Source organism: Lutra lutra, chromosome X (assembly GCF_902655055.1).
Source record: "Lutra lutra chromosome X, mLutLut1.2, whole genome shotgun sequence".
NCBI classification, from domain to species: domain Eukaryota; kingdom Metazoa; phylum Chordata; class Mammalia; order Carnivora; family Mustelidae; genus Lutra; species Lutra lutra.
The window spans coordinates 58,807,860-58,823,747 of record NC_062296.1 but is presented as its reverse complement, the minus strand read 5'-3'; positions in this window follow the sequence as shown (position 1 = coordinate 58,823,747).

Here is a 15,888-nt window from a genome sequence, read left to right as displayed (position 1 = left end):
AGTTTACTGCATCATTTCCAACATATTTATCTTCCATTCCTTACATCATCGTGTTTCCTTTCAGTCCTCGAGTATGTTTGTAATATTTTAACAGGTGTTTTAAAGTCTACATATTTGTCCTTTCTTGGTCTGCTTCCATTATCTGATTATTTTTCTTGGCTATGAATCACATTTTCCTGTATCTTCACATCTTAATATTTGATTGGGTGCTGGACATAGTAAACTTACACTGCCGAAGGCTAGATTTTGTTATATTGCTTTAAAGGATGCTGGACTTCATTTTGGCAAGCAGTTCAGAGACTTGGAGATCAAATTAATTCTTTCAAGGGTTGTTTTTTTAGCTTTGTTAGGGTAGGTTTATGGTACCCTTTACTCTAGGGCTAATTATCCCCACTGCTAAGACTTGCCCCTGACTCCCCATGTCTCCACTGATTGCTTAGGGTATTTAACTGGAATTGTCCATTCTGACCTGCCAGAACTCACATATTCCAGTCCTGTGTGGCCTGGGAACCCCTCAGCTTCCTAGTTCCCCAGTTGTTCTTTTCCTGGCCTTGTGGAGTTTATATATTATGTGTGTGTGTGTGTGAGAGAGAGAGATAGTATATATTATATATAACACGTATTATTATATGTTATATTGCATATATTTTATACATACATATATGTGTATATATAAAATATATATTGTATATATTATATATATTATACACACAGCTTAATATCCAGTTTAAACCTGAAAGGGACTCCCTATTCCTTCTTTCTTTTAAACAGGAGAAAATGCAATTTAACAGGCCTTAGAATGGGGAATCCACACAGACAGAAAATTCCAAAGACGATGTGGCAACAAGAAGCTTCTATGAGCTAAAGAGAAAGGTAGGGGCCTGAGGACACGAAGGAAAAGAAAGTCATTAGCAAGAAGGTGAAAGGAGATGTCTGGAAAAACAAGATTGTTCTACTATGCAGATGAGTTCCCTCGGTAAAGGGGGCCTCTGTTACTACTCCTTTTCCTGTTGTAGGCTCTCCTCTCCAGCGTAGTTAGGCCATTCTGGGGGAGGCAGAGCACCTTCCCTGACCTGCTGAGTTTTTATTACTTTTTTTTTTCTTGTCTTTTTTTTTTTAATTTCATATAATATATTTTTATCCCCAGGGGTACAGGTCTGTGAATCCCCAGGTTTACACACTTCACAGCACTCACCATAGCACATACCCTCCCCAATGTCCATAATCCCACCCCCCTCTCCCAATCCCCCTCCCCCGAGTTTTTATTACTTTTAACTGGCACCAAGCTTTATGCCAAAGTGGCACATTTTGGCCTGTCTCATCCTGTACCCACTCAGCTCCCCCATCTGGAACTTCCCAGGAAGTTCCACATACTCAAAGCTAAGCTAGGAAATAGCTGGTCTCATTGAGGGCGTCTCAGTCCTGACAACAGGTCCGTTTAAATTCATTCTGAGAGGGGCACCTGGGTGGTTCAGATGATTAAAGTCTGCCTTCAGCTCAGGTCATGATCCCGGGGTCCTGGGATCAAGCCCCATGTCAGGCTCCTGGCTCAGTGGGGAGCCTGCTTTCGCCCTCTACTCATTCTCTCTCTCTGGGTGTATCTCCCTTTGTCAAATGAATAAATAAAATCTTTTAAAAAAATTCATTCTGAGAGATGATAATGCAGATATGTTTTCAAAGTTGGGCCTCTGGTTCAAGAAATCAGGAATTAGGGGTGCCTGGCTGGCTCAGTGGGTTAAAGCCTCTGCCTTCGGCTCAGGTCATGATCCCAGGGTCCTGGGATCAAGCCCCGCATCGGGCTCTGCTCAGCAAGGAGCCTGCCTCCCCCTCTCTCCCTGCCCGCCTCTCTGCCTACTTGTGATCTCTGGCAAATAAATAAATAAAATCTTTAAAGAAAAAAAAAGAAATCAGGAATTAAACAAGAGGCACTTCTATGGAAACAAAAGAAAACCAATGGTTAATGATCAGTCATAATATAAGTCAGTCTCTGAGTCCTGAGGACAGCTGGTGGAAAAGATTTCTAGCTGTCAAGTTGAAACTTCTTCAGATATACTGAGAGCGGCAGTGGCAAGTCTGACCCATTTCCTGGTTTGCAGTTAAAATGTCTCGAGATCTCTAGATGTCCCACACAGCAACAGGCATGGAGATCGCCCACACACGGGCGGTCGTAGTGATTCCTCTTAAGCTTACATCCAGTTGTTCATGTTTCGTTTACAAGGTTCCAGGAAAGCCTTCAGCTTTCGTTTTCAAATGAATCCAACTCAAAGGTGGGAAAAAAATAAAAAATATTGGTTTGGAGAGTTGCATTCAGGCACTAGAAGAAATCAGGATCTAGTCCAGTCTATAATAAACAGTATTAGGGGGCACCTGGGTGGCTCAGTAGGTCATGATTTCGAAATTGACCCCCTCCTCAGGCTCTGCACTCAGCACAGTCTTGTCACTCTTCCTCTGCTCTCCCCCCGACCCCCTGCATGCCTACTCACTCACTCTCAAATAAATAAATAAGATCTTCGTTAAAAAAAAATATCAGAATCAATGATCATATGGTTTCACTTATTTGTGGAGCATAACAAATAGCATGGAGCACAAGGGGAGTTAGAGAGGAGAAGGGAGTTGAGGGAAATTGGAAGGGGAGGTGAACCATGAGAGACTATGGACTCTGAAAAACAATCTGAGGGTTTTGAAGGGGTGGGGGGTTGGAGGTTGAGGGAACCAGGTGGTGGGTATTGGAGAGGGCATGGATTGCGTGGAGCACTGGGTGTGGTGCAAAAATAATGAATACTGGGGCGCCTGGGTGGCTCAGTGGGTTAAAGCCTCTGCCTTCAGCTCAGGTCATGATCCCAAGGTCCTGGGATTGAGCCCCGCATCGGTCTCTCTGCTCAGCAGGGAGCCTGCTTCCTCCTCTCTCTCTGCCTGCCTCTCTGCCTACTTGTGATCTCTGTCTGTCAAATAAATAAATAAAATCTTTAAAAAAAAACAATGAATACTGTTACGCTGAAAATAAATTTTAAAAATTAAATTAAAAAATATATCAGAATCTAATATTTACTCGGGTATGTTACTGAAACATTTTTTTCTCTATAATCACCCTCATTTTTACCAAAGACAGCCAAATTAACATTTGTTTGTAAAATAAGTCTAGTTTTAACAACTTGGCCGAATTATTTACAGAACCTCGGCAGGAATAGTGATTGGCCATATAGGTTCTTTTAAATCTGCTTTGCTGGCATTTTTCATAAGGAATTTCTAGATTGAACTTTTAATAGCCTCTTGAGGCCAGAAGCCAAGCCAAAACATGCACCAAATGCTTGCCCGACTGCCTGTAACACCTACAGATTTTGGTGAATTCCTCTCTTCTCGAGGAGGGGGACTCCCTACTTCTGTTGCTCTTTCTTGTGTGTACTATTATGCCCTGAAACTTTGAGTTGCCTCAGCCTTCTTGAACATTCATCTCTTTCTCCTCAACTCCATGAACCACCAAACTCTTCTTGGGATCCTCTCCCTACATCGTATTTTGCCAAGTGTCTCCCAGCAGAAAGCCAAGGTGATCCAAGGGCCCACCTCGAGAGTCTTTTCGTTCTCAGCTTTACAATCCTGCATGGGCTTTGCTCACCATATGAAAACTGTTAGCCTTGTAAACTGTATCTATGATACCTAGTTGTTTATAGTAGGTGGGGAAGGTTAGTCCTGGGTACTCCACCGCACCATTCCATTTCCGGCCATGACGGAATAACCAGGACCGAAGTTCCCCACATGCCGTAAACAACTAGATATCACAGATACACTATACAGAGCTGACAGTTTTCAAATGGTGTGATTTTATTACTCTTCCCTGGGATACCTAGACATTCTTAACTCCATGGCTTGATCTCTTTCATTGGCTTTTGAAAAACTTAACCGCTGTTTCATAAACATTCCTGCTCTAGTTATATGTGTTTTACCCTTTGGCTGTTTCCCAAATGCCTCTCACAATTTACTTACAGTTGTTTGCACTTTTTCCCTCTCTTTGGGACAAGTCTATGGTCCTCAAAGTCACTAATCATGTCTTCTGCTGTGTCTAATCTGCTGTTAAACTCATACACAGTGAGTTCTTAGTTACTGTATTTTTTTCAGATGTAGCATACATATTTATCCCTTTTTAAAGATTCCAACAATTTAAATCCTCTTTCACCCATTTTGTCTTCTCCTTTATTTCTGTTACAGTAATGGTCAGAGTGCTTTTTGCTGAGTCCAATATCAAACTCATCTGAATTTTGTGTGTCAGTTCTCTATCGCTGCTGAAACAAATTAGCACAAATGGTGGCTTAGAGCAGCACCCATTTATCAATTCATAGTTCTGCAGGTCAGAAATCCTGGTGGGCTTAGCTACCTTCCATCTCAGAAAGTGGGACTCAAGGTATAGGTTGGGCTGGGTTCTTATCTGGAGGCTGTGGGGAAGAACCTACTTCTGAGTTCATTCAGGCTGTTGGACAAATTCAGTTCCTTAGGGCTGCCAGACCAAGGCCCTCATTTCCTGGCTGGCTGTCAGTCAGGGGCTGCTCTCAGATCCTGCATAATGCTCACAGATCCTTCCCCATGTCAGCAATGGAGAATCTCTCGTGTTGAACCCCTTCCATAACTTCAAATATCTGACTTCCTTTTTTGCCACCCAGCTGGAGGAACTGCCTTTCAAAAGTGCCTGTGACAAGATGAGACCCACTCAAATCATCTCCCTTTGGCCACAGAATGTAACAATACCAGAGAAATGGGATCTCATCACATTCACAGGTCTTACCCACAGTCAAAGGGCCGGGAGGAGGCGGATCACAAAACAGAGGCCATGGGGGTCATTCTTAGAAGCACGCCGACCACAGTTGTTCACTTTAACAACCACATCTTTCTGCTTTTTCTCATGCCTAGTAATATGTATCAGACACTGTGTATTTAAAAAATGACTGCAGAGTTTGCCTTTTCCTCTATTCAGCAGATAAAGTCTGGGACTGTCACCTCAAACGAATGAGGGTTGTACTGCAGCGTTAAGATAACCCAGCTCTCTGTAGCGCTGTTCCTCAGGCTAGCCCTCCTGCCCTTCTGCTTGAGAGCCTGTTGGGTCTCTCTCTGCCCAGGCCTGAGACTGCTTGAGATTTAGTTCCCCTTCATAGGTACTGAGCTGAGCTCTTCAGCCTCCTTCTCCACCATCGTGCAGGCCTCTGGTTCAGTCTAGACTGTTTCCAAAAGCCATGTGACACCGCACAAGGGCTCACTTTGCCTTCCTGGCCCAGGCCGCTAACCCCCCTACACCATCACAAACTCAGCAAACATCCTATGGACAAAACTCGTCATGCTCCTGGGGCTCTTTTCATTTCCAAGTCAGCCCTATATAACCTCTAAAAGCTCTTCCGGACCTCTTTCCCCTTGTAAAGTCTGTCAGCTTGGGCCAAGCTCTATCCTCGCTCATACCCAGAATCAGCAAATGCCTCCAGATAATGGACAGAAGTTGTCTGGTCACCTAGAAAACATACTTCACTCTCTAGAACTTTAATTCATCTAGTCCTCATTGTTTCCACAGCTCTGCAACAGCTCCAAAATATTTCTTGTACCATTTATCCCCCTTCCCCTCCTAGTTGTTGTGATTGCTGGCCTGGCAAGACCAACTACAATGTCCATGGAAATGCAAGTCTGCTCATTACTTTCTATTAAACATCTAAATCCAAGACAAAATGGAGACAGTAGTAAATAACCACATACGATGTTCCCACCTTTATTCTGTCGGGTGAGGTCTGGAGGGATGAAGGGCCTCGTGGAAAAGCACACAAATGGGCTTCACAAAGGAGCCACAGACTGTGACTTGGAGTAGGGGGCTAATGCTTGCTGTAATGCTTAGTATCTCTGCATCTTAGACACACTCCTTATGATTGTTTCCTCAAGCTGTAAAATATTAGGATATATGGTTGGTTGGGGGATGTGGGACTGTTGTTATCCTCCGTGCTTAAGAGTGTTGTTGAGAAGCAGAAAAATCCATTAATGTAAAATTTTTATGAAACAAAAAAGCCTTTAATTACGTGGAGAAAGTTTAAATTATGTTTGAACACCCTCTCTAAAGACTTAGAGAGTCTTTGCCTTATAGAAACAAAGTCTGAGCCTGGATAAATGATTTTTCTAAAGGTCGTGAATTCTTGGCCACTTTGATCCTTCCGTGCTTCCTTGTCTGCTAATGCAGTTTGCCACTGAGGTTGGTCTTGGCTTTCCTTGTGGTTGTCTATCCAGTCTCCAACTTGCCGGAATTCTAGGGAAACAAATGCAATGAATCATCATTTCTACTCTATATCGTGTTATGGGATAAAATTAATTCATAAAAGCCCTGCTGTGAACACCTGACACTAGGGCTTGGGCTGATGCAGATGGGCTGTCCCTGTGCTCCACCACTGCCACCTCCTCCAGCTGCAAACACCGAGAAATGCTGGCTAATATTTAACGAAAATAATTAACACTCAGTCAAGGGTGCCTGGGTGGCTCAGTCGTTAAGCGTCTTGCCTTCCACTCAGGTTATGATCCCAGGATCCTAGGATCAAGTCCCTCACCAGGCTCCCTCCTTGACGGGGAGCCTACTTTTCCCTCTCCCTCTGCTGTTCCCCGTGCTTGTGCTCTCAGTCCTTTTATAAAGTAAATAAATAAATAAAATCTTTAAAGAAAACATTCGGTCAAGCTGGAGATCAATAAAGAATATTGTGACAAAAATCAAGAGATTTAAAGTCAGGAGTGAACAGGAACTGATGCTGTGTGGCTTTGCATCATGTGGCTTTGGGGGATTTAAGGCTCTAATTCATGAGCAGAGTGGGTTCCAGGCCACAGGACACAAATGTACAAAGTACTAGAACTGAGCTACCTCATAAAAGCTGGAAGTCATAAAGCACATTGAAGCTTTTGAAATAGGAACTGGAAAGAGGTCACCCCCCAGGTGATGAAAACAGAAGAATGAGGAGTTACTTACAAGAAATCAGAACACTGGGTCCTGTACCACAGGTAGGCATGCATTCTAAATGGACATATGAAGTATAATACGAAACCTAGAAGCTGAAAAATTCCCCTAACAGTTGGTCCTGTGATATAGCATCAGAGCACAGAATTAGTATTGTGGAAGTCTGCTCCTATGAGGGATATCCCTGTCGGAAAGGTGCTCAGGCGGCCAAGCGGGACAGAATCCTACATAGGACAGTGTGATCTCAGGATCCCTAGGGTCACGAAAAGGACAGGGGTGCCTGAGTGCTGCAGAGTTTCCAGGCACTGCAGCAGGGAAGCTGGATGCAATCAGCGAACTGAGGAGTGGGCGTTCAGCTTGGTGTTTCCATAAACTGCGAACCATGGCACAGCTGGGAGACCACTCCCCAGGCAGGGGCCCAGCAAGCAGGAGAATCGCGGTGACACCCCCACACCTCCCCTCCCAGGAGTGGGTACACGCCACAGAAGTCTATGGGGTTTGGAGACTCGAAGTGGAGAAGTATGCCTGAGACAGACACGCTCGGTCACAGGCCGGGTGAGCATGGAGTGCGGACAGAGACCAAGGAGACAGGAGTGATTCACTGCTTTTCCCTGACGGTGCCCTCAGGAGTGGGGGGTGCGAACTTTCCTGGGGCTGGAGACTGGGAAGCCGCCATTTTCATTCTCATCCTTTAAGCGGCGTGGAAAAGCAGAAAGCCTTCAGGTAACAAAAATCACAAAGCAGTTCAGAACCCCTTCCTTAGCCCGGATCCCTGGCAAGGGCGGTGCAATTCCACCTGGGGCAAAGACACCTGAGAATCAGTACCTGAGGCCCCTTCCCCAGAAGATCAGCAAAAACATTCAGCTAAGACCAAGTTTACCAGTCACACAGAACTGCAAAACTCAAGCGCTAGAGGAAAATAGTATATAGAATTCATGGGAGTTTTTTTCTCATTATTCTTTAGTCTTTCAATTTTAATTTTTTTTTCTCTTTTCCTTTGAACCTGTTTCTTATTTTATCAACTCTTTAAGTCTTTTTCAATTTTCATTTTTACAGTTACATTCTATCATTTCCTTGTATTTTATTTTTGTATATATAAATTTTTCTTTCTTTACAATTTTGGGATGCAGTTTCTTCTAGTAAACAGACTAAAATACACCCAGGATCTAGTGTATTGTTCTGTTCTCTTCACTTGTCTGATATTCTTTTTTCTCTTTTTTTTTAAGTCTTTTTAAAATTTCATCTTTACAGTTACATTCTATCCTTTCGTTGTATTCAATTTTCTTTTTGTACACATCTAAGTATTGCATCTGTTATAATTTTGGGATACAGTTTTCTAACAACCAGACCAAAATACACACAGAATCCACTGTACTGCTCTGTTGTGTTCACTTGTCTGATTATATTCTCTTTTTTTAATTTTAATTTTCTTTTCAATTTTGGGTGTCTTCTGATTTATTAGTGTATATTCCTCTGGAGTGGTTGTTGCCATTTTAGTATTTTATTCTCCTGCTCATCTATTCTTCTCTGGACAGAATGACAAGACAGAAAAACTCACCTCAAGAGAGAGAACAAGAGGTAGTATTGATTGCCAGGGACCTAATCAATATGGAAATTAGTAAGATGCTGGAACTAGAGTTCAGACTAATGATTATAAAGATACAAGTTGGGCTTGAAAAAAACATAGAAGACACTAGGGAATCCCTTTCCAGGGAAATAGAAGAACTAAAATCTAATCAAGTTGAAATAAAAAAAGGCTATTAATGAGATGCAATAAAAAATGGAGGCTCTAACTGCTAGGATAAATGAGGCAGAAGAGAGAATTAGTGATACAGAAGACCAAATAATGGAAAATAAAGAAGCTGAGAAAAAGAGAGATAAACAACTACTAGATCACAAGGGAAGAATGTAAGAGATAAGTGATACCACAAAGCAAAACAATATTAGAGTAACTGGGATCCCAGAAGAAGGAGAGAGAGAGAGAGAGAGAGAAGGTATAATGGAGCAAATTATACTTGTGAACTTCCCTAATCTGGGGATGGAAACAGGCATTCAAGTTTAGGAGGCACAGAAAACCCCCCTCAAAATCAATAAAAATAGGTCAACACCTTGACATATAATAGTGAAGTATGCAAATCTCAGAGACAGAAAGAAAATCTTGAAAGCAGCTCAGGCCAAGAGATCTGTAACCTCCAACAGCAGAAACATTAGACTGGTAGCAGACCTATCCACAGAAACCTGGCAGGCCAGAAAAGACTGGCATGATATATTCAGGGTGCTAAATGAGAAAAATATGCAGCCAAGAATACTCTATCCAGCAAGGCTGTCATTCAAAATAGAAGGATATATAAAAAGCTTCTAGGATGAACAGAAAATAAAAGAATTTGTGATCACTACACCAGCCCTGCAGGAAATATTAAAGGGGATCCTCTAAGCAAAGAGAGAGCCCAAAAGTAACATAGACCAGAAAGGAACAGAGACAATATATAGAAACAGTGACTTTACAAGTAATACAATGGCACTACATTCATATCTTTCAATAGTTACTCTAAATTTAAATGGGCTAAATGCCCAAATCAAAAGACACAGGGCATCAGATTGGATAAAAAAGCAAGACCCATTGATATGGTGTCTACGAAGGACTCATTTTAGACCAAAGATACCTCCAGATTTAAAGTGACATATCAGATAAATGGAAAACCATTTATCATGCTAATGGACATCCAAAGAAAGCTAGGGTAGTAATCCTCATATCAGACAAATTAGATTTTAAGCCAAAAACTGTCATAAGAGATGAGGAAGGATACTATATGGTAATTAAAGGGTCTATCCAACAAGAAGATCTAATTATAAATATTTATGCCCCTAACATGGGAGCAGCCAATTATACAAGACAATTAATAACAAAATTAAAAAACACATTGATAATAATATAAGAATAGTACACACCCCACTCACAGCAATGGACAGATCATCTAAGCAGAGATCAACAAGGAAACAAGGGCTTTGAATGACACACTGGCTCAGATGGACTTCGCAGATATAGCCCAAGCATTCCATCCTAAAGCAACAGAATACACATTCTTCTCAAGTGCACATGGAACATTCTCCAGAAAAGATCATATACTGGGTCACAAATCAGGTCTCAACTGGTACATAGACTGAGATCATTGCCTGCATATTTTCAGACCACAATGCTTGGAAACTTGAACTCAATCACAGGAGAAAATTTGGAAAGAACTCAAATACATTGAGGCTAGAGAGCATCCTACTAAAGAATAAATGGGTCAACCAGGAAATTAAAGAAGAATTTTAAAAATTCATAGAAACACATGAAAATAAAAACACAATTGTTCAAAACCTTTGGGATGTAGCAAAGGTGATCCGAAGAGGGAAGTATATAGCAATACAGGCATTTCTCAAGAAACAAGAAAGGTCTCAAATATACGACCTAACCTTACACCTAAAGGAGCTGGAGAAAGAACAGGAGATAAAGCCTAAACCAAGCAGGAGATGAGAAATAATAAAGATTAGAGCAGAAACCAATGAAATAGAAAAGAACAGTAGAACAGATCAATGAAACTAGGAGCTGGTTCTTTGAAAGAATTAATAAGATCAACAAACCCCTGGCCAGACTCACCAAAAAGAAAAGAGAAAGGACCCAAATAAACAAAATCATGAATGAAAGAGGAGAGATCACAACCAATACCGAAGAAATACAATTATAAGAACATATTCTGAGCAACTATATGCCAACAGATTAGGCAATCTGGAAGAAATGGATGCATTCCCAGAAACACAGAAATGACCAAAACTGAACTAGGAAGAAATAGAAAACCCAGACAGACTCTTAATCAGTGAGGAAATGGAAGCAGTAATCAAAAATCTCCCAAAAAATGAAACTCCAGGACCAGATGGCTTCCCAGGGCAATTCTACTAAACATTTAAAGAAGAATTAATACCTATTCTTCCGGAGCTGTTTCAAAAAATTGAAATGGAAGGAAAAGTTTCAAACTCTTTCTATGAGGCCAGCATTACCTTGATCCCCAAACCAGACAAAGACCCCACCAAAATCCCTGATGAACAAAATGAAAAAATTCTCACCAAGACACCAGCCAATAGGATCCAACAGTACATTAAAAGGATTATTCACTGACCAAGTGGGATTTATTCCCGGACTGCAAGCTTGGTTCAACATCCACAAATCAATCAATGTGATATGCCACATTGATAAAAGACAAGACAAGAGCCATACGATCTCCTTAACAGATGCAGAAAAAGCATTTGACAAATTTCAGCATCCTTTCTTGATTAAAACTCTTCACAGTGTAGGGATAGAGGGAACATACCTCAATATCATAAAAGCCATCCACCAAAACCCCAGAACGAACATCATTCTCAATGGGGAAAAACTGAGAGCTTTTCCTCTAAGGTCAGGAACACAACAGGGATGTTCACTATCACCACTGTTGTTCAACATAGTACTAGAAGTCACAGCCTCAGCAATCAGACAACAACAACAAGAACAAAAAATCAAAGGCATTGAAATTGGCAAAGAAGAAGTTAAATTCTCAATCTTCACAGATGACATGATACTCTATGTGGAAAACCCAAAAGACTCTACCCCAAAATTGCTAGAACTCATACAAGAATTCAGCAGAGTGGCAGGATATAAAATCAATACACAATCAGTTGCATTTCTATACACTAACAATGAGAGAGAAGAAAGAGAAATTAAGGAGTCAATCCCACTTACAATTGTACCCAAAACCATAAGATACCTAGGAATAAACCTAACCAAAGAGGCAAAGTACCTATACTCAGAAGACTATAAAACACTCATGAAAGAAACTGAGGAAGACACAAAGAAATGGAAAAAAGTTCCATGCTCATGGATTGGAAGAACAAATATTGTGAAAATGTCTATGCTACCTAGAGTAACCTATATATTCAACACAATCCCTATCAAAATACCATCAACTTTTGCACAGAACTAGAACAAACAATCCTAAAATTTGTACGGAACCACAAAAGACCCCAAATAGCCAAAGGAATGTTGAAAAAGAAAACCAAAGTGGGTGGCATCACAATTCTGGACTTCAAGCTCTATTACAAAGCTGTCATCATCAAGACAGAATGGTCTTGGCACAAAAACACACCCACAGATCAGTGGAACAGAATGGAGATCCCAGAAATGGACCTCAAATCTATGATCAACTAAACTTCAACAAAACAGGAAAGAATATCCAATGAAAAAAAGACAGTCGCTTCAACAAAGGGTCTTAGGAAAATTGGACAGCCACATGCAGAAGAATGAAACCAGACCATTTTCTTACACCATACACAAAAAATAGACTCAAAATGGATGAAAGACCTAAATGTGAGACGGGAATTGATCAAAATCCTAGAGGACACAGGCAACAACCTGTGCGTCCTCGGCCGCAGCAACTTCTTGCTAGACATGTCTCCAATGGCAAGGGAAACAAAGGCAAAAGTCAACTATTAGGACTTCAACAAGATAAAAAGCTTTTGCACAGCAAAGGAAACAGTCGACAAAACCAAAAGACAGCTGAGAGAATGGGAGAAGATATTTGCAAGTGACATATCAGATAAATGCCCAGTATCACTATAAAGAACTTATCAAACTGAACACCCAAAGAATAAATAATCCAGCCAAGAAATGGGCAGAAGACATGAACAGACATTTCTCCAAAGAAGACCTACAAATGGCCAAAAGATACATAATAAAATGCTCAACATCATTCGGCATCAGAGAAATCAAAACCACAATGTGATACCACCTGACACCAGCCAGAATGGCTAAAATTAACAAATTGGGAAGCAACAGATGTTGTCGAGGATGCAAAGAAAGGGGAACCCTCTTACACTGTTGGTGGAAACGCAAGGTGGTGCAGCCACTCTGGAAAACAATATGGAGGATAAAAATTGGAAAACAGACCTACCCTATGACCCAGCAATTGCACTACTGGGTATTTACCACAAAGATACAAATGTAGTGATCTCAAGTAACACCTGCACCACCCAAAGGTTTATAACAGCAAAGTCCACAATAGCCAAACTATGGAAAGAGCCCAGATGTCCACTGACAGATGAATAGATAAAGAAGATGTGGTATATATATACAATGGAATAATACTCAGGCATCAAAAAAATGAAATCTTGCCATTTGCAACAACATGGATACAACTAGAGGGTATTAGGCTAAGCAAAATAAGTCAATCAGAGAAAGACAATGATCATATGATCTCACTGATATGAAGAATTTGAGAAACAAGACAGAGGATCATAGAGGAAGGGAGGGAAAAATAAAATAAGATGAAATCAGAGGGAGAGACAAACCATAAGAGACTCTTAATCACAGGAAACAAACTGAGGGTTGTTGGGGGGTAAGGGGGTTGGGGAGGAATGGAGTAACTAGGTGACAGACATTAAGGAGGAGGGTATCTGATGTAATGAGTACTGGGTATTACATAAGACTGGTGAATCACTGAACTCTACCTCTGAAACTAATTATATGCTATATGTTAATTAATTAAATTGAAATGAAAAATAAACATAAACCTTTACTGAATATGTTTAAAAAACCTTATCATCAAAAAAGTTACTGAAACAAATGGAATTGAGTTTGAAAAAACAGTAATAATAAAAGAATGTTGACCCTTACCTCACAACAGATATAAAAGTTAACTCATTATCAGTCTTAGCTTTATTTTTATTATTATTATTTTTAAAAGATTCTACCCATTTCTTTGTCAAAGAGAGAGAGAAAGAGAGAGCACAAGCAGGGGGAGCAGCAGGCAGAGGAGGAAGCTGGTTCCCTGCCAAGGAAGGAGCCCAACCTGAGTCTCAATCCCAGAAACCAGGGATCATGACCTGAGGTGAAGGCAGACATTCAACCAACTGAGCCATCCAGGCCTCCTTCAGTCATAGCTTTAACTATAAGAACCAAATCATAATCTTCTGTTAGAAAACATATGAGAAAAATCTTTCTTACCATGGTTTAGAAAGAAATTTGATGAATGGGCCACAAATGCATGAGCCATAAGAGAAAACCTGGTAAATTGGACTTTATCAAAAATAAAACTGTCTTCAAAAGACACAAACAATCCACAACTTGGGAGTAAATGCTGGAAAATGCATAGAAGATAAAGAACTGCAAATAAAATATATAAAGAAAACGGAGAGACTTATTTAAAGATCTATGTATTTATATATGTATAAAATGATAACAATTATATTATAAAACTGGCAAAAGATTACAATAGACACCTCACCAAAGAGAAACAGATTGCAGACAAGCACATGAAAAGATGCTCAGGATGAACAGTCATTACAAAAATGCAAATTTAAGGGGCACCTGGGTGGCTCAGTCAGTTAAGCATCTGCCTTCAGCTCAGGTCATGATCTGTTGCTTACCATTATGACCAAGCAACCTCACTACAGATATTTACCCAAAAATATAAAAATATATGTCCACATAAATAGCTGTACGGAATTTCACAAGTTTCACTGATAATGACCAAAAACCATGAACAATTCAAATGGGAATTAACTGCTCCTGGGATAAACCAAACCGAGGCAGCAGAACCAGAAGACAGCGGACCTCCAGACTACTTGCACATTTTACCAAGGCGAAAAGAAAACAATACAAAAATGTTCTGCACTTTACTCAGACCAGGGGGAGTGTCAAGATTTGTGTAGAGGTGGGTGGGAGGTTCACACTCTAGGGCTGACACAAATCCAGAAACAGCGAATTGGAAAAAAGGGGGCCGTTATGCTGTGCACACAGGCATGTGAGCAGAGGAGACAGTCCTGCAAGGCTGGCAGTGTCACTTGTCACCCTGATCCTGCCCTTGCAGGACGGGGGCAGGCCCCCGGCCTCATGGCACCGTCCCTCCATCCACTTGAACATTTCATCTCTCTCCTCCGATGGGGTCCAACTGTCACACAGCGGGCATGCTCTCCCTCAGCTGGAGGAGGGACAGAGGCCACTGCAGGTCCAGCTCTTCTTGGACCTGCTCATCCTCTAAGCCTCCACCCCCTGCCCTAGGTCCCGGGTCTGTCCCGGAAGCCTCCACCCCCTGCACTGGGTTCTGGCTCTGTCTTGAGTCCCTGCCCTTCTGCCCTGAGCTCTGGGGTTGTGCTCTGAGGCTCCTCCCTCTGCCCTGGGCTCTGGGTCTGGGCTGAGGCCCCTCCTCTCAGGCCCCTCAGAAGAGCTCTCTTGTTGCTAAGGATGCAGGACCCAAGGATTCAGAGACAAACGCGTTTCAGCTGGGACCATCCCTGTGGCACCACATCTGTGCCTCTGACCCAGGGGGACTCACCTTCTGAGGCCTCAGACTGGCTCTTCTGTAGACTCGGAAGCCCAGGTGCAGGTGAGCTGGGACCCGCAGTCGGCGAGCGGTGGTCCCAGTGACGCACCCCGCTCCTGGAAAGAAGGACCACAGAGGAGATGCAATCGGCAACCCCTGGGATGGAGTGAAGCTGAGGAAAACTCCAGTGTTTTACTTTATGCGAGGAAGCCCAGGGCCTCATCTGAGTTTGAAGAGCGATGTTTAGTAGGACCCTATTAACACCAGACAAGGAGCTGAGCACTGCCTCTGCAATCAACTCACTGCCTGCTCTGTCGCTTTTATTCGTCCAGTGAAAATGGGGAGGGCCCGCTATGTGCCTGTACTACGCGCTGCAGATCCACCAGGGAACAAACTCGTCAGAGGTCCCCGACCTTGTGGAGCTCTATTCGAGCAGGGAAGGCAGACAGCAACCACAAACTTGGTCAATTTCGGAAACGTCAGTCAGAAAGGCCAAGCGCTAGGCAGGGGGGGAAACAGGCAGAAGGATCCCCCGGGGTTGCGTAGCTGTGTGGCTTGGGACAGGTGTCTGAGCCTTTCTGTTCTTGCTTCCTCGCA